Source organism: Trichosurus vulpecula, chromosome 3 (assembly GCF_011100635.1).
Source record: "Trichosurus vulpecula isolate mTriVul1 chromosome 3, mTriVul1.pri, whole genome shotgun sequence".
In the NCBI taxonomy this organism is placed as follows: domain Eukaryota; kingdom Metazoa; phylum Chordata; class Mammalia; order Diprotodontia; family Phalangeridae; genus Trichosurus; species Trichosurus vulpecula.
In genome coordinates, this window is record NC_050575.1 from 291,314,060 (window position 1) to 291,332,621 (window position 18,562).

Here is an 18,562-nt window from a genome sequence, read left to right on the forward strand (position 1 = left end):
TCACCTCATTCAGTAGTAAGAACAGCAGCAGCAGCAGGTCCCCCCTTTAGGCCTCAAACTGGAAAACCTCCAGTTACCATAGCGGCACAAAAGCAGCCTTTTCTTCTCCCAGCTCCCACCAGTCCCAGCTTCCTCTAGTCCAATCGCAGCCCACAAACTCGGTCTCTGGCATCCCACATCTCTTAGGCAACAGTGTGTGGCTTCTTGATTGGCCATGAAATCTAGGAGGGCCGAAACCTTAACTGGTCATGTGGGAATGGAAGGGGGAAGGAAGTGAACCAACAACAAACCATGGGTGGTGAGGGTCTGTGAAGCGGGAGATTGCACTTAGTCTATAGAAAGAATGAAGGGAGGAACTCCTAAAAGCTTTCTCTAGTACACTTGCCACTGAGCATGCCTAATCTAGTCACACAGGAGTTCCCAATGAAAAGTCCACTTCTCCATGCTTTGAGAGTGGCCAAACAGCAGAAGGTGGGTAGAAATAAGAACAAGCTTCTAATTGAACACAAGCACTGCACCTGTAACAGGAAGTGGGTGGGTTCAAGACTTAAGGAAAGATTTGGGGAGAATTGTCACATACAAAAGCTTCTTAGCTCAAGTTTCCTAGGTTTTAGGAGTCAAGCTGACTGACAGATCCCTCAGGAAACCAGCAGATGGCATGCCTTCACAAGAATTGTTTTAAAAGATGGGCTTCTCAAAATCTGGTTCCAAAGTACTGAGGTTCAGAACTACACAAAAGACCTCTCCCAAAGGGATAGGGACTGGACTTAAGATTTCATTGGTATGGGGAACTCTCTAAGGCTATGATGCAGATCTGCCTCGGTAGAAGGAGTTTCCTCCTCTCATTAAAGTGCAAGTGTAAAATGGAGGAAGGGAGGAAGGAAGGAAGGGAGGAGGGAAGGAAGGAAAGCAGGAAGGGAGGGAGGAAAGGAAGAAGGGAGGGAGAAAGGAAGGAAGAGGAATAGTTTTTCTTGTTCCTTTTCCTGTCTGTCCTAAAATAATAACACATTTATACAGTGCTTTAAGGTTTACAGATCATTGAACTCACAACAACCTCAGGTAAATAGTGCAATTGTAGCTCCACTTTATAGAAAGCGAAACTAAGTTTCAGAGAAGTTAAGAATGTACTGTTCTGTAATTTGTACACATGTATGCAAATATGAACAAGGTAATACGGGTGGCATGAAGATGCAGCTCAAAATTATGGTGTATCCTAGTCTTATGCTAAACGCTACAAAATGATTCATTCCGCCACTGCTGATAGATGGTATTTGGTGCTTGCTATTCTAATGATGACTTATTTCCAGTCACTTGATCTCTTAAGAGTTGAAGCTGGGAAAGGCATATGAAAAAGGAGATACGGAAAGAAAATAGATGGGATCTAGTCCACAGTGAAGAGATAACGGAAAGAAGAGGTTTCTAGAGTAGCTGGAGGACCATTAAATAGTTCAGGAGATTGTGTGGTGGGGGGAATAAAGTGAGCAATGGAAGAGAATTAAAGAATTCTACAAAGTCTCTTAGATGGTACCATCATTTAGCTCCACAACAGCCCTCTTCTTATAGATGAGGAAAGTGAAGGCCAAAGGACGACTTAACTTGCCCATGGTCATATATCCAGCAGAGCCAATATTTCCCTCCAGGCCTTTGCACTTCAAATCCAGTGTTTCTTCTACCACATAGAATCACAAAATTGGAACAGATTTTGGATGACATCTAGGCTGTATCTAAGTGGATAATCTCCTCTACAACATCCATCTCACAGTACCTCCAACAATAGAGATGTTTATCTCTGCTTCTAGGAATCTCTGGCTTTCTTTAAACTTCTACAATCTTTTACACCCTTTCCTGTTCCCTCCCATTGCTGGTGTCTCCCAAATTAATTTATATTTACTATGCATTCATTTTGTATTTACTTATATGTGTATAGGTTGTTACCCTGACAGAAGGTATACTCCTTAAGGGCAGGAGCTTTCTTAGTATCCCTAGTACCTACTGAAGTATCCAGATCTTAGTAGGTACTTAATAAATGCTTAATGATCAATATATTGATGGTTGGTGAACTCATTTTTTCACAGAGTGACTCATTCTACTTTTTGGATGTTTTTCTTTACATATGCCTAAATCTGCTGCTCTATAACTTAAACTGATTACTTAGTTTCATCCTCTCCGGCTGATCGCTCTTTTATACAATAGCCCTCCAAACAGGCTTTTTTGGTTGTTTGTTATAGCACACCGTTGACTGGTGTTGAGCTTGCAGCTACTACACTATAATGTTCACCTGGAAAATAAGGTCCCTGCTTTATGAAGAACTAGCCATGTGACCATGGACAAAACTTCACCTAATCTGAGCTTGTTTCCTCCTCTGTAAAAGGAGGAGAATGAATTAGATAATCTTTGAGACTTTTCCAGATCTAAAATTCTATTAGTCCATTAACAGCTTCCAACTTGTAGAGAGCTCACTCTGATGCTCCCCGCCCAGGCTTTTAAAACCACAAATTTCCTTTTATAAGAGGGTATTATGCTGGTGGTGTAATAACAAGAATTTCACTCTGTCTCTGGTGGAACTCAATTGAATTCAACAAACATATATCTGTTTCCTCAAATATGTCACATCTCCTAACCTTTTATCGGATCCTGTTTCCCCTATGCCATTCCCCATTCCCCTTCTAGTCAAGGTTGATATTTAAAACCATCTCTTCTGATTTCCATATCCAGTGTTCAAGTAAAGAACCAACTTCTCTTTGGATCCGAGTTAGAATCTGAGCTCAAATCTGAGCTGTCACTTAATGTCAATCACTTCTCCCCTCTGGGACTCACTTTCCTCCTCTGAAAAATGAGAGGGGAGGGTTGAATTAGTCCCTAAAGTTTCTTCCAGCTAGATTGTAAGCTCTTCCAAGGCAGGGACTATCTTTTGCCTCTGTTTGTATCCCTAGCGCTTAGCAGAGAGCCTGGCACCTAGTAGGCACTTAATCAGTGTTTATTAAATTGAATTGAATCTAAATCTATATAATCTATATAATGCTACCACTATCAGGGTATAAGGGCAGCACATAAGCAGGCCTAAGGTAATAATGATAAAAGGAAATAAAGGTCTCACTTCAGATCTTTACTACTTGTGCGACTTGGGTTGTCACTTAGCCTCCCTAGGCCTCAGTTTCCTCATCTGTAAAAAGACAGGACTGGACTAGATGGGCCTCACGGTCCCTTTCAGTCCTAGATCTGTTGAACCTACAACCCCAACTTTTTAATACGTTAGGGATGAGAAAGTGCAGGATTCCCGACGAGAGCGTCAGGGAGGATGGTTTTTGCAAGGTTATGAAAATGCAAGCCTAAGGGACAGAAGCTGGGCGAAGGGGACACAAGCCCGGGTAACAGCAGCCAGCTCCAAACGAGTCAGCCCAGCTCCCCGGCTCGCGGGAGGGGTGTGCGTGCCCCCCCTCCCCGCCTGCGTGCGCGCCCTCCGCTCGCTCGCGCCCGGCGCTCCCAGGTCCGGGAGCTCGCGCAGGCTCGGGATTGGTTAGGGGCGGTGGGGGAGAGGAGCGCGCGCCGGAGAGCGACGGAGGGGGACGCGCGTGCGGGCGGGCGGGCCGGCGGGCTGGCGGGCGGTCCCTCCGCTGATCCGTTTACCTGAAGGAGGAGCTGCCTTCGCCGCCTCCGCCGCTCGGGCTCCCGGAGACAACAGCGACGAGGACGAGGACGAGGAGGACTACGGAGGGTCTGAGGTGAGCACGGAGGAGGGGATTCCCCCCAGCCCCGCTTGGTGGGAGAGGGAAGGAGAAAGGAGGGGGACCGAGACGGTGCCGAGGCGAGCCCGGCGCGGGGCTGAGGGGGCTGTGGGGCTGCCGCCGCCGCCGCCCCCTCCTCCTCCTGCTCCTCCGGGATCGCGGCTCTCGTCGCGGCCAAAACAAAAGCGCTCCGAGCCTGGGCCGGGAGGCGTGCGGCGGACGGTGCTCCCCGCCCGTGGCGAGCTGGAGATGCGGGACGGGGGCGCAGAGCGGGCTCCGGGGGGGATGCGTGCCCTCGCCCCGGCGCTCGCTCTGCCTTCCTCCTCCGGCCAGGGTGGGGGGTGGGGGGCAACCTGTGCGAGTGTCCCCGCCCTTGTCCTTTCTGAAGGCAGCGGGTGCCCCAGACCACCCCCCTTCTCCACCCTCCCGGGTCTCCGGGGGGGGGCGGGGAGGGGGAGGATCGAGGCGACGAGGACAATAACCTGAGGACCCCGGCTGGCTCCGGGGATTAGGTTTCTCTGGTGGCAGGAGAAACGTTCCCGGGTTTGCCTCCTTCGATATTTGGACTCCGTCTGGGTGAAATCCCCCCATGCCTCCGTGGCCCCCTCCTTGAATGGGTCGTCTCTTTCTGGGGGCGGGCGAGTTGTTTGCGGCCAATAACTTAGCAGGTAGCGCAGGAATAAAAGGTTGCGGTTAATAAATGGCCCGTGGAATAATGGCCAAGCATCCCTAGTGGGCTGTTGAAGATGCTGGCTCTTCTCAGAAAACTCCGGATCCCCCCTCCGGACTTCTTTTCTTTTTAGGCCTCCTCGAGTCTTTTTGTGTTGTACTCGGATGGGGAAGAGCGTTAAGCCGAGGGGAGCACCCTTTGTGGGCATCAGTAAACAGTTGGTCGACACGGTATACCTCAACATAGCAGACCTTTTCAGTTCGCAAATAGCCTTCTCTGAAAGGGGAGTCCAGGTTTGTGAAGAGTGTAAATTTCGAATTCCAGTTACTCAAAGTGAGACAGGTGCATCAGGCAGTGCAGCAGTGTGAGTGAGCTCAAAATGAGTACTCTGTAGTGATAGTCATGTAAAATCTGATTTTATAGGGTCGAGTTTAGATAGAATCTCAGGTATGTGTTTATGGGGCTTGTTAGGTTCCTTTGCAAAGCTAGACCGATTGGGAAATACTCTTGACTTCAGGTAGGTTACACCCCTCTTCTCCCCCTCTTTCGCCGATGGGGTGGTAACTATAGGTTGGAAAAGTTAAGGAGGGGGAGGGGAAGCCCTTAGTTCTACCATTAAATAGCAATTTCCTAATCATCCTTCCAGACCTTAACCATAACTGTTCCCCTGTCCAGAAAACCCAGTCTCTACTCTCAAACCAAAAAATAAAAATATGTAGAGTCTGGGGAAAAGAAGGGAGATGTTAGAGTAAAAGTCACTTAACCCTACCCCAAACCACTTGAAAGAAAGGACTTTGTATCTGATCTCTTCTTTAGCCACTATCTAGTAAATGGATACATTTTTAAGTGCTTTGCATCTACTTGAAAGGACCTGCTATAATTAATTCCACCCTTAACTTCCCTCAAACCCCTTAAAATCTGCAGTTCAAACAGCTCTTCTGATCTTACATGGGATCTAGATGGGTTTATGATCTCTTCAACTGGATACTCCCTCCTATGATGCAAATTGCTAACTCTCCTTTCCTGCCCATAGAAACAATTTGGTGTCCCATTAGTCACTTAGCATTTATTAAGTACCTATATGCCAGGCACTGTGCTCAGAAGGTCTGGGGATACAAAGAGAGGCAAAACCAGGCAAAAATTTGTGTCTGAGAAGTTCACAGTTCAGTGGGGGAGACAATGTGCAAACGAGACATACTGGATAAATTGAAGAGGCAAGGCACTACCTTTAAGGGGAATGGGAACAGGCTTCTTGTAGAAGGTGGGACTTTAGCTGAGACTTGAAGGAAGCCAGGGAAGCCAGGGGCAGAGATGAGGAGGGAAAGAATTTCATCAGTGAAAGGAGTGAAGGTTCTCCCAATATCTATTTGACTTCTCACTAAAATAAAACGACCTACTAACATACAAAGCCCTATTGAATACGTAAGATTTTATTTGAAGTGCAACCATCATTGTGAGCATTGCTCATGATTCACTTATTTATTATGTGCAAGTTGCAGCTAAACCCAAAGTTAATTAAGACATTGTCCCAGCCCTCCATAGAATGAAGCTGGGGGAATTCAACACATACACAAACATGTAATACTATACAATGACTGTAGAGCAGAATAGAATATGAGCATAATTAAGACAAGTGTTATTTGAGGTTAGAAGAAGATAGATGTTATGGTTCCATCAATTTAACTTGCTTTACTTCCAGCAGATTTTTACTTCTTTGTTAACATGCTGATGAGGAGTTGGTCAGAGGTAATGATTTTTGTAGAGAGGGAGAGAAGGAATTTGCATGTAATGTTAAGTATAATAAGCATTCATTTTTGCTTTTAAAAATTGAGGTACCAAATTGAGTTTTACGTTACTGCATTCTATTATAGTTTGCTTTTGGGGAGTGTTACTTTACAAATCATAGACTATCTTCTCATCTCTGGGTTCTAAATTTAGTTCAGTCAAACACAGTTTTATTTTATCTGCCATCTGCAAGGCACTATGCTAGATAATGGGAAAACAAAAAAAAACCTGACCATCTCAGCTTTAAAGGAGGGATACAACAAATAAGTAACCAAGTAAATACCAAGTATATACAAAGTAATTTTAAGGAGAATGCTAAATGGGGAGATTGAGAAAGGTCTTCTTTATTAGGAAGTACCCAAGCTGTGCTTTGAAAGAAACGAGTCTATAAGGTCAAGCGAGGGAGAAATTCATTTTAGATGTAAGGGATCACTTGTGGAAAGGCACAGACATGAGAGATGAAATATGTTAAAGAGTGTGTGGTATTAAGTCATTTTGGTTGGATACAAGAATGTAGGAAGAGAAATAATATGAATTCTGTTCCAAAGGAAGGCAGGTGCCATATTTTAGAGGGCTCTAAGTGCCTGGCTAAGAAGTTTGTATTTTATTTTAGAGATAATAGGGAGCTGCTGAAGATTTTTGAGTAGGGCAATGACATGATCAGGTGTTTAATTGTAGGAATAGCAACTTGTTAGTGGCATGGAGAATGGATCAGAAGAGGGGGAGACTGGAAGAAGGAAATTAGGAGACTGTTACAGTAGTCCTGGGGAGAGTTGGCAAGGGTAAGAATTAATGTGGAGGCTATGTGAATGGAAATAAGGGCACAAACATGACAGATGTTGTAGAGGTAAAAAATCATAAAACTTGGCAAATGATTGGATAAAGGAAGTGAGGAAGAGGAGATAATCAAGGATGACTCCAAAGTTGCAAACTTTGTTGACTGAAGTATGTCCTCAACAGAAATAATGATATTTGGAAGGAAGATGGGAAACAAGTATTGAATTTTGTTTTGGACATGGTAAATTTTAAAAGTCTACGGGGCATTCAGTTTGAGATGTCAAGCAAACATTGGCCAGCAGGCCTTGATTTCTACAGAAAAATTAGCTGGACGTATAAATGTGGGAGTCTGATGATAGTTGTATCTGATGAAGTGAGATGAGATACTATGATACACAATCTGATGCAGTGCTGATGAGATAACTAAGAGAGTGTTGAGGGAAAGAAGAGAGGAGTGCCCAGGACACAACAATAAAATGTAATCCTTCAGCTTAATCTATACTATATACTGCCCCTCACACATATTACATTCCAACTAAACTGCCCTACTTGCTGCTTTTCAGGCTCAGCATTCTGTCTTTTTTCTCCTGGCAAGGCAAAAATCAGGTACCACCTACTCTGGGAAGCCATTCTTGATCCAGTTGTCAGTGCTGGCTCTCTTCAAATTTTCTTCCACTTACTGTATATGTGTGTAAATATTGTATTCTTGCCCTACCCTTCCCCCTTTTCCTTCTCCTCAACTCCCTTTTTACTCCAACACACACACACACACACACACACACGAATATAAATGCCTTGAGGACAGGGACCATTTTTCATTTTGTTATTGTATCCTCAGAATCTAGCAAATTGCTTTGTCTATAGGAGGCATCTAATTAATGCTTGTTGAATAAATAGGTTGTCCCCATCCCCCGTTTTTAAACATACAATTTTGGAATGACTTTTAGTTACAAATAGTTGCTATATAAATTCTGACCAAGCCATAGTACCGTTGCTGTCAGAGATTCCTTCTGATTCTGAAATTGTAGAATTTAAAGAGTTGAATAGTTGGAGATACAGGGAGGGATGTGTGTGGCGCATTCCATTTATAAGAGACATGATAGCCATGTAATAGTTATTGAAAATTTCCTTTCCCCAATGTTTTACAATCTTGAGTTTATTAAACACTAACCTATTGTATATAGTTTTGATTCTAATTCTGGTTTTGTATTCTGTTTCATTACTCTATTTTACTAGTACCTAGTGGTTCTGATAATTCTTGCTTTATAGCGTCTTGTGAGTCCTGGAAGGACAAGTTCACTGTCATTTTTTAAATGGTTTTCCTTAGTATTATTACCTATTTGTTCTATATCAGTTTTGTTGGGTTTTTTCCCCTAATTCTGTGAACTGTTGGTCATATGTCAAATCCACAAATTAATTTGGAAGGTATTGTGTTTTCACTCTGTTGGCTAGACCTAGACCTAGTGGTCATGAGCCTCCATTTATTTATTTCTGTCAAAATTGTTACAGCTGTCTTTATATAAATCTTGCTTGTGTCTCTTAAGTATTAGTTACATATTAGTGATATTAGTGGTATTTCTCTCTTTTTCAGTTTCTCCATGTTTTTTCTTTAGTGATATAAAAATGGGGATAATTTTTATGGCTTTATCTGCTACCCTACCATCTTGTCAGTCATTTATTACCTCAATTTTTGATTGATTCTCTTAGATTTTTTTCCTGCATATGCAGTCATGTTATCCATGATTAAATATTTAATCTACTAATTGCCAATGTTTTCCTTCTATTTTAATTTTTCTTTAATTCAGCCTCTTAATTAGCAACTGTCTTTCAAGTCAAGTCAGCAAATATTTTAAAGTGTCTACTACGTGCCAGGCACTGTGCTAAGTTCTGGTAATAATACCAAAAGGCAAAAACAGACCTTGCTTTGAAGGACCTCACAGTCTAAAGGGGAAGACAACGTGTGAACAATTATGTACAAACAAGACGCATACAGGATAAATTGGAGATAATCTAAGAAGGAAGTCACTAGAATTAAGGGGAATTAGGGAAGACTTCTTGAAGGAGGCTGGATTTTAGCTGAGACTTGAAGAAGTCAAGGAAAGGAAGGAAGAAAGTTGATGAGGGAGAATTCCAGGCATCAGGGGACAACCAATGAAAATGTACTAATTAGGGAGATGAACTGTCTTGGTCTTGGAATAGCCAAAAGGCCAGTGGCTTTGGACTCTAGAGTACATGGAAGGGAGTAAAGTGTAAGAAGACTGGGAAAGTAAGAAGGAGCCAAGTTATAAAGGACTTTAAAAGCCTTGGATTTTAAAAGCCAGGATTTTATATTTGATCCCTATAGCAATAAGGAGCCACTGGAGTTTATTGAAGGAGGGAGAGAAGGACAGTGTAATATGGTCAGACCTGCACTTTATGAAATTAAGTTTGACAGTTGAGAGGAAGATGGTCTGGATTGTGGAGAGACTTGAGGCAAGAGGATAAAGCAGAAAGCTATTTCAGTAGTTGAAGAGTGAGGTGATGAAGATGTGTACATAAGATCTTAAGAAGATAGTAGAAATCGACTGGCCTTGACAACTGATTGAATATGAAGGGGGAAGCAGTGGGAGTGAGTGAGGAGTTGAAGATGACACCTGGTTGCAAGCCTGGGTGACTAGGGTGATAGTGGTACCCTTGACAGTAATAGGGAAATTAGGAAAAGGGTGGGTTTGTAGGGAAAGAGAACAAGTTCATTTGGAAACATGTTGTATTTGTTGTTGCATTTAAGGTGTCTTCTGGACATCCAGTTTGAAATGGCCCATAGGCATTTGGAAATGCAAGACTGGGGGTCCAGAGAAAGGTTACATCTGGTTAATTGAAAATCTTTAGCATAGAGGTGATAATTGAAACCATGGGAGCTGATGAGATCACCAAGTAAAATAATATAGATGATGAAGAGAAGAAGGCCCTGGACAGAGCCTTGGGGCATACCCACTGTTAGTGTATGAAGATGAAGATCCAGGAAAGGAGCTGAGGAGCAGTCGAAAAGGTAGAAAGAACAGGGAGAGAGGAGTGTCACAAAACCTTGGAGAGAAGTATCAAGAAAACAGGGTGATTGACAGTATCAAAGGCTGCAGAGAAGTCAAGAGGATGAAGATTGAAAGCAGGCTATTAAATATAGCAATTAGGAGACCATTAGTGACTTTGGAGAGAGCAGTTTTAGGAGAATGATGGGAATGGAATTCAGACTGGAGAGAGTGAAAGGAAAGGAAGTGGCAGTCTTCTTGAGCATTTTAGCTACAAAAGGAAAGAGAGATGTAAGGTGGTAGCTATCAAAGATAGATGGATCAAGTGAGAGTTTTTTAAAGATGGGTATGTTTTGTAGACAATAGGGAAACAGCCACTAGACAGGGAGGGTTTGAAGATTCATGAGAAAGTAGGGATAATAGATGGGGCCATTTGCTGGAGAAGATAATATGGAATGGGATCACTTGTGCATTTTTTTCTAAATTAATTACCATTACTTTAACTGTCAGTCCTTATACGCCTGACTGCTTCTTGTTATAACTTAACCTTTTATAAGCTATGCCAAATAGCAATGTTGAAGGTGAATAACGCTTTTTTATTTTTTACATGTTTTTAGTGTAAATGCCTGTAATGTTTTCCCGTTGTACATAACGTTAGATCTTGGTTTCAAATAGATATTTCCCTAATTTTTTCTCTCTAACACTCTTCTTTCCCTGTACCCTCTTTAAAATTTTTTTCTCATACCTTTAGTTCTTTGTACACAGGTATTTCTGAATCTAAATACTTCCTCTCCCATTAGATCCTCCATATATAATTATGTATCATTAGTTCTCTAAAACCAAGATTGAACATTGCATGCAATCTAGAATCTAATGTCTTTTACTGTTGTTTTCATTTATGTGTTTCCTTCATTTTGCTTTCTTTGCCTTTCATCATGTAGGACACATCTTCCCATATTTCTAGATTCCTCATAGTCATTAATTTTTATGGTTTAATCATATTCTGTTATATTAAAGTATTCTTGTTTGCTTATCTACTTCCCCAATCGGTGGGCTACTACTTTCTTCTGGTTTATTGGGTTTGGGTTTTTTTAACTACTACAAAAATGCTCCTATTAATGTCTTGTATCCATGTGCGGTTGAGAGAAGTAGAGGAAGGCCCTAAGCATGTTGAGTTGACTCTCCTATGGAAAATTTACTAGAATGGGCATAGACAATAGACCCACAGAATTAGAGGCTATATGTAGGTTACTGTTTGCTCCAGTAGAAGGAAGTATCCACACAATTGATCTCATTAAAATATGGGACCTTTCTTTTAACTGTTGACCTCCTTGGGATATATGTCCAGTAGTTCTCCCAACCCCTTTAATTTGGAATTTTCTTTCACAGGTCCCTCAAGTACATATATGGCCCTACTTTATCTCCATCCCTCTGAAAGAGTAGGGAGAGTACAAGGATTAAAACTTAGGGTCTGAGATCCAGGTCTTTCAAGTAAAGGCACCAGATTATCCAAATCTATTTCTTTGGATCCTACTGCAAGAGAAACTTGAACTACTAGGTACACATAACAATAGCAAGTATATACGGATCTCTGATGGAGACTTGTGAGCTTCAGCTCAGCCATAACTGCCTCAGATTATGAATTCCTAGAAACCAAGCCAAGCCAAAAAAAAAAAAAGCTAATACAATCTTTGCTCGTTTTAATAGAAGAATGAGCAATTATAGTTTTGTGGTACTGTGCCCTAATCATAGTTGTGTTCAGTTTTGGGGAACACATTTTAGGGAGGACATTAACAAGTTGTACTTGAAGAAACTCAAGTGATCTATCTTATATGATTTTGAAAGCGTATGGCAAGGAAAGGTAGTGAGAGAGACTTGAAACATTACCATATGAGGATCCAGTAAAGGAAATGGGTGTCTTTAACTTGAAGAAGCTCTAGGAAAACTTGAGGAGCATGATAAATATCTTTAGATACATGAAGGACTCCCTTGGGTGGCAAGGGTAATTCTGCTTGTTTTACTTGACCTCAAAGAACAAATGGGTAGAAGTAAAGAAGAGGTAGATTTTTGCCTTGATATAATGAAATTCTTACTAACAATCAGAACTATTTAAAAGTCAAACAGACTGTGTAAAGAAGTAGCCAGTTTCTGATCACTGGATATTTCCCCCCAGATACTAAGTTACCATTTGTCAAGATTTTACAGAGAAGAGATAAAGTGATTTATTCTAGGTTCTACTATTGGAAAGTGAATATGATTTTAAACCCCAGATACCTTTAGGCTGACAACTTCCTTGGATGTCAGTCAGTAAGTAAATGTTTATTAAATGCTAAATGCTTATTATGTGCCAGGCACTATATTAAGGGCTGAGAATATAAAGAATGGCAAAAGACAGCCCCTGCCCTCGAGAAGCTCACAATTCAATGGGGGAGACAACATGCAAACAACTATGTGCAAAAAAGTTATATATAGGTGTCACACTAATCATGGTAGCACATCTGAGGACTGCTGCTGTGAATAATTTGAAGAGTCTAATGACATAGTATAATGAACTCTCTGTTTTTTCATCAATAAAACAAAGCATAACATTCATAGCAACATCCTTAAGGGCAACATATCATCTAATATATGTGTGTGTGTGTGTGTGTGTGTGTACACACACATATACATATATACATACACACACATACATATATATATACACACACATATATATATATATATATATATATATATATATATATATATCTCCTATCACTCAGTATGTCATATGGCACATAACATATGATTGCATTCAATAGCATTCTCCAGAATACATGTTTACACAGCAGGGGGTCCCAGGCTAAGGTCTTTCTTAGCATAACACATCCTTAAGGGGTAGCAGAAAATACCATACCATCCACCCCTAGGTCATGGTAAGAACAATCTCCTTAATCATTACTAAGTGTGTGAGTAAAGTCCTCTTTCATCTTGACTCCAGGTTGACTTCCAAGTCCCATGGCTCTTCCTCTATAGGCTGACCACTCCCAGCTCTCACCTGGATTCACACGTAGGTAGCTCTCTGCTCCTGCACTAGGTCTCAGCTCATGTGGACTGCTCTACTCCAAGGTCCTGCCTGACAACAGGCTCCAGGGGTTCCCGTCCACAGCATCTGTTTCTGGGAAAATGAAGCTTCACAGGGCAGCAACACACACCACTGACACTACCATTTCAATTCACCTCCAAAGTCCAGAGGCTCTGTGTGAACAGCTCAGTTCATTAACAGCTCTCAAAAGGGTCTTTCCCATGGGCAGGTCTCTGCCCTACAGCTCCACTGACCTTCAAAGTTTGGAGGCTCCTTCAGCAAGTCTCTGCTATCAAAGGTTTCCTCTTCGCTCTTGGAGATCTCTCTGTTCTCAGAGGTCTCCTCCCAGCCCTTTTAGGTCCCTTGCCAGCTTTTAGGTTTCCTCTCAGCTCAGTGCTCACACACAGCTCATTCTTCTTCATCTCTTCATTCTTCTTTTCTCAACGCTGGCAACTCTCTTGATGTCTTCTTTTCAATGCCCTCTCGATGTCTGCTTCTCTCACACTCTGGGCTGTCCTTATATACAGTTCTAGCCTGCATCTGATTGGCTAGAACTATATGCACATACAAGTCTCTGATTTGCTAAAATTCATGCACATCTGATTGGCTAGAACTCAATACACATTCAGCCCAGGAAAAATCCTACTTGGCTTGCTGTTACATTCCACCCCTCCAGGATCCTTGGCCTTACAATCTAAATGGCAATGGATCCTAGAACAAATAGAGGCACCATACTTTGAGTTCCCATCCTCATCACCAAATCTATTAGCAAGGCAATAATCACAATATAGATGAAAATTGTAAATATGCATATGTAGTTCTGTATCACAAACTATAAGAGACTTTACATATAGAAGGTAGAAGTAGTAAACCATTTATTCAGACGCAAGAGAACCAGATCCCAAAACCATAAGTCCAATCCATCATAGCAGCAAAGAAATTAATACATGTTATCATAGCAGAGAATGACTCTATCTTAAAACCATTCCCACACCCCTACTGACACCTTCCCACAACACACTTACAGCAGAGCTAGCACACACCTGCCCTCTCCCTCAGCTCTAACTGCTCAGAGCATTTCCTGCTCTATACTTTCCTGTTCCTCTCGTTCAGTAGGCTCCTCCTACCACATGTGACTTAGGCTTCCTGTGACATAAGCAGATCACATGGGCCTATTAATGGTTGGGAAAGATCTTCAAATTTAAATTACCATTACAATAGGATAAATAGGAAATTAATGGGGGAAGGCACTAGAATTAAGAGGGGTTGGGAAAGGCTTCCTGTAGAAGTGGGATTTTAGCTGAGATTTGAAGGAAGTCTAGGTGGTAGAGACGGGGGAGAGCATTCTGTGCATGAAGAAACAGCCAATGAAAATGCTAGGAGTTAGGAAATGGAGTGTTTTGTCTTGTTCATAGGAATAGCAAGAGACCACAGTCTCAGGATCCAATAATACATGGGGGTATGGGGTATATGAAGGGAGACGGGGCTAGGTTATATATGGCTTTAGAAGCCAAACAGAAGATTTTATATTTGATCCTGGAGGTGATAGGGAGTAACTGGAGTTTGTTGGGGAGGAGGGACATGGCTGAACCAGTGCTTTAGGAATATCACTTTGACAGTTGAGTGGAGTTTGGACTGGAGTGGGGAAAAAGCTATGGTAAGATGACTAACCAGCACACTATTGCAATAGTCCAGACTTGGGGAAATGAGGACCTGTACCAGGATAGTGATAGTATCAGAAGAGAGAAAGGAACTTGTGCAAGACAGATTACAGAGGCAAAATTGACTGACCTTAGCAAGAAATTGGATATGGGGGATGAGAGAGAATGAGGAGTTGAAGATGGCACCAAGGTTCCAAGCCTGGATGACTAGAAAGATGGTGCTACCCTCGACAGTAATAGGAAAGTTTGGAAGGGGGGTATGGGGGAGCAGTGTTTAGGGGAAAAGAGAATAGGTTTGGTTTTGGACATGTTAAGTTTAAGCTGTCTATAGAACATCCAGTTCAAGATGTTCAATAGACAGTTGGAGATGCAAAACTGGAGATCAGGAGAGATGATGATTTGAGAATCATCAACATAGAGCTGATCATTGAAACCATGGGAGCTGATGAAATCACAAAGTGAAATAGTATAGAAGAAGAAGAGATCCCAGGACCAAGCCCTGTAGAGCACCCATGCTTAGCCAATGTGACCTGGATGAGAATTTAGCAAAGGATCTGAGAAGAAACAGTCAAATAGGTAGGGAGAAAACCAGGAAAGAGTAGTGTTCCAAAAACCTAAAGAGAAGAGAGTTTCAAGGAGAAGATGATCAGCAGTGTCAAAGGCTGTAGAAAAGTCAAGAAGAATGAGGATTGAGAAAAGGCCTTAAATTTGTCAATTAAGAAATCATTGGCAAATTTGGAGAGAGCAGTTTCAGTAGAATAGTTGAGAGTGGAAGCCAAATTGTAGAGAACTAAGAAGAGAGTGAGAGGAGAGGAAGTGGAGACAGTGTAGATGGCTTTATCTGAGAATGTCCTTCCCCAGTATTTCAGGTATGTTTTTAAGTATAAGAGTAAAAAATCTACTCTCCTCCCCTTTTCCAGCTACACAGTTGCTTTTCTGCTACCTCATGGGGAAAAAAAACCAAACCAAACTTCAGCATCTTTAGGGAAGATTTTAGAAATAAGAATACTGTAGCAGTCAAATCAACTTGGAATGTCACACCTATTCAGATAGCCTCTAGGGAATTTTTTAATGCTGTCTCCCTTAGAAAACAAAAGCTCTCTCCCCACCTTTTTCCAGCTCCTTGCCAAAAAATATACAAAGAAGCAAAAATCTAAGGTTCCTGACCTCAGGAAGTTTACTGTTTAGTTGGCAAGATTAAGATCTAAACACTGGAAAAAACTCACAGAATGCCAAAAGAAATGCTAAAAGAAAGATGTCTATCATAGAAGATTCTGCCTTGGATGCTTATCCAAGAATATTTGCCTGAGAAGCAAAGATCTTACTCATTTTCTAGTATTTACTGCTTTTTAAAACAAAATAGAAAATGAGCATGCCATAATGGAAGGACTATTGAATTTGGAGGCAGAAGAGTTGGGTTCAAAGCCCAGCTGTGCCACAAATTTATTATCTGACCTTTGGAAATCACTTAATCTCTCTTGGCCTCATTTTCCCTGTCTGTAAAATGTGAGACATTATATACAGAATGCTGGATTTTGAGTTAAATTACCTGGCTTCAAGTCTCAGTTTTGTTATTTAATGTGTGACTTTGGACAAGTTACTTAATTTCTCTGGGCCTCAGTTTACTCAAGTGTAAAATGAAGGAGTTGGACCAGAATTTCTAAGGTCCCTTCCTTTGATTTCATGAATCTTAGAAATATAGATTTGTGCTAGGGGCCAAAAAGAAAATTAGCAAAGGGTAATTATTCCTTTTTTCAGATTGATTTTTCACTTTACAAAAGAATTCATCATAGGAATTCCTTATGTACTGTTGTAGTGTTTAAAAAGTATCATTTCATTTTAAAAAAATTTTATATGCTACTTTAGAATTATATACTAATTGTATAAAATGAAGTACACCAATATCATTCTTACTCATATTTGAATAAAGAATTAAAATTCTTTGTCTTTGATCCGTGTTGCTGTTATTTTATTTCATCTTCTTTAATATGAGAATAGAATATACCTGACAGTATTGACTGACAAGAGACTTTTTTTGTCCTGTAATTGAATAGATTTTATAGCTATGACGACATTCTTTTGCAGGGAACCAACATTTAAAGAAGGTGGGCAGCTACCTTATTTGGATATGAGAAAAGGGGAGTAGTTAGAAGTAAAACTAGGAGGAAATTGATGGAGTCAATTAAATTCAACAGGCAGTTATTAAATGTCTGCTGTATGCCTGACACCCTGTTAAGTACCATGGATGCCAAGAGAAAAATGTCTCTGTTCTCACAGAGCTTACCATTTATTGGGATAAGTAGAATTATAAGTAGGTAACATTACATTTTCAAAAATCCCATCTGGTTTTGCGTAGTTTCTTCCTAGAATATTATATAGCTGTTTTTCCTTTGATACATGGATTGTTTATAACATTTAGTTTCTTGAGAGGTAGACTACCTTAATGCAAGTTTTTATTACGTTAAATATGTATTCAATGGTATTGCTTCTAATTTTATTGATATATTTTGGTGCAACCCAACAGATTCTTTACAGTAGGTTACCTAAATATTCCCTTCAAAAAAGCCCCCCCTCAACATTTCTGATCAATTAATCAAAACCATTTCAGAGTGATTATGACTGATAATAGATATCACTTTCCACTTTGTAGTTTACTGATTCTCAGCCTTTATAGATTAGTACCAATATTGTTTGATGTATTTGACCTATGTTGTTGATAATGTTTTAAAAGTTTTGAATGGATTAAGCTGTATGGGCAAGGACCTACCATACATATGTGAACAGTTTAATGTTATCAAAACCTAGATTTATTTTTGTACATTTAATGATATACGTAGTTATTGTGATGTATGGTAATTAGGCATAAATGGTAAGTTGTTCATATAGATGGATATTTAATGTTACTTTTCCTGTAGCCAAAAGAGCATTTGGAATAAACTGGGCATCATAGAAGAGTATAGCAGAAGCTGCTCTTTTAGATGTATAATTCAGGGAGATACAAGTAATTGACCCTTTCTACTTCTCCAGAAGGGGGTGCTAAAGTCCAGGTGTACAGGGACCTGAGCACCACAAACTCCTTTTCCATTCCTTTCCCCAAAACTACTCTTAAGCCCCTTCCCTTGCTGGAGGGAGGAATCTGCTGCTTTTTGTCTGGAAACAGAGTTCTCAGCTCCTCAGCTTAATCTCTGGCGGGTAACAAAGGGGTATGACACCTATAACTGGGAGGGAGAATGCTGTCTTCCTTAAGCCAAACCAGTACAGGAAATTTCTGTGTCTGGCTGGATTTCAATATTAGAGGTGGCTGCACCTGTCATGATATTGCTTCTGGAAGATAGCCATGGGTGTCAGAGAAACAAGGAAGACCTGGCAACCTGAGTCCCTTTGGAGGTAAGCAGGAAATACAAGGGAGTATTTTCTCTCTTGGTTTTGGGTTAGTTCAGGAGAGAATTTTTCCTAGCTTCACATTTTCACATTGATTTTAACTAAATTTTAAAGGATAAAACCTTTTATGTAGATGCCAGAGGTACAAGCAATCCTTAGCTTATGAATTAATTTTTAAACATAGTTATGTAAGTTGATTATTTCAACATTAGAACAACTTTCCCATAGGCCAATATTATAAGTGCTAGTTAAATTCATAGGCTAGTACACAAAAGCCTGTAATTCATGCATTTGAAATATATTGCTAATTGACTAGCTGTTGTTTGACCTTGGGCAAGTCACTTAATATTTCCATCTCATTTTCTTGTTCTATAAAAAAGAGGGGGTAGACTAGATAATCTTTAAGTTCTGTCTAAAATCTTTGATTCTGCTCATAGAATTAGTTGATTACTTGAAGGAACTAAGCTTCTTTTAGCATGGAAAAGAGATTAAGA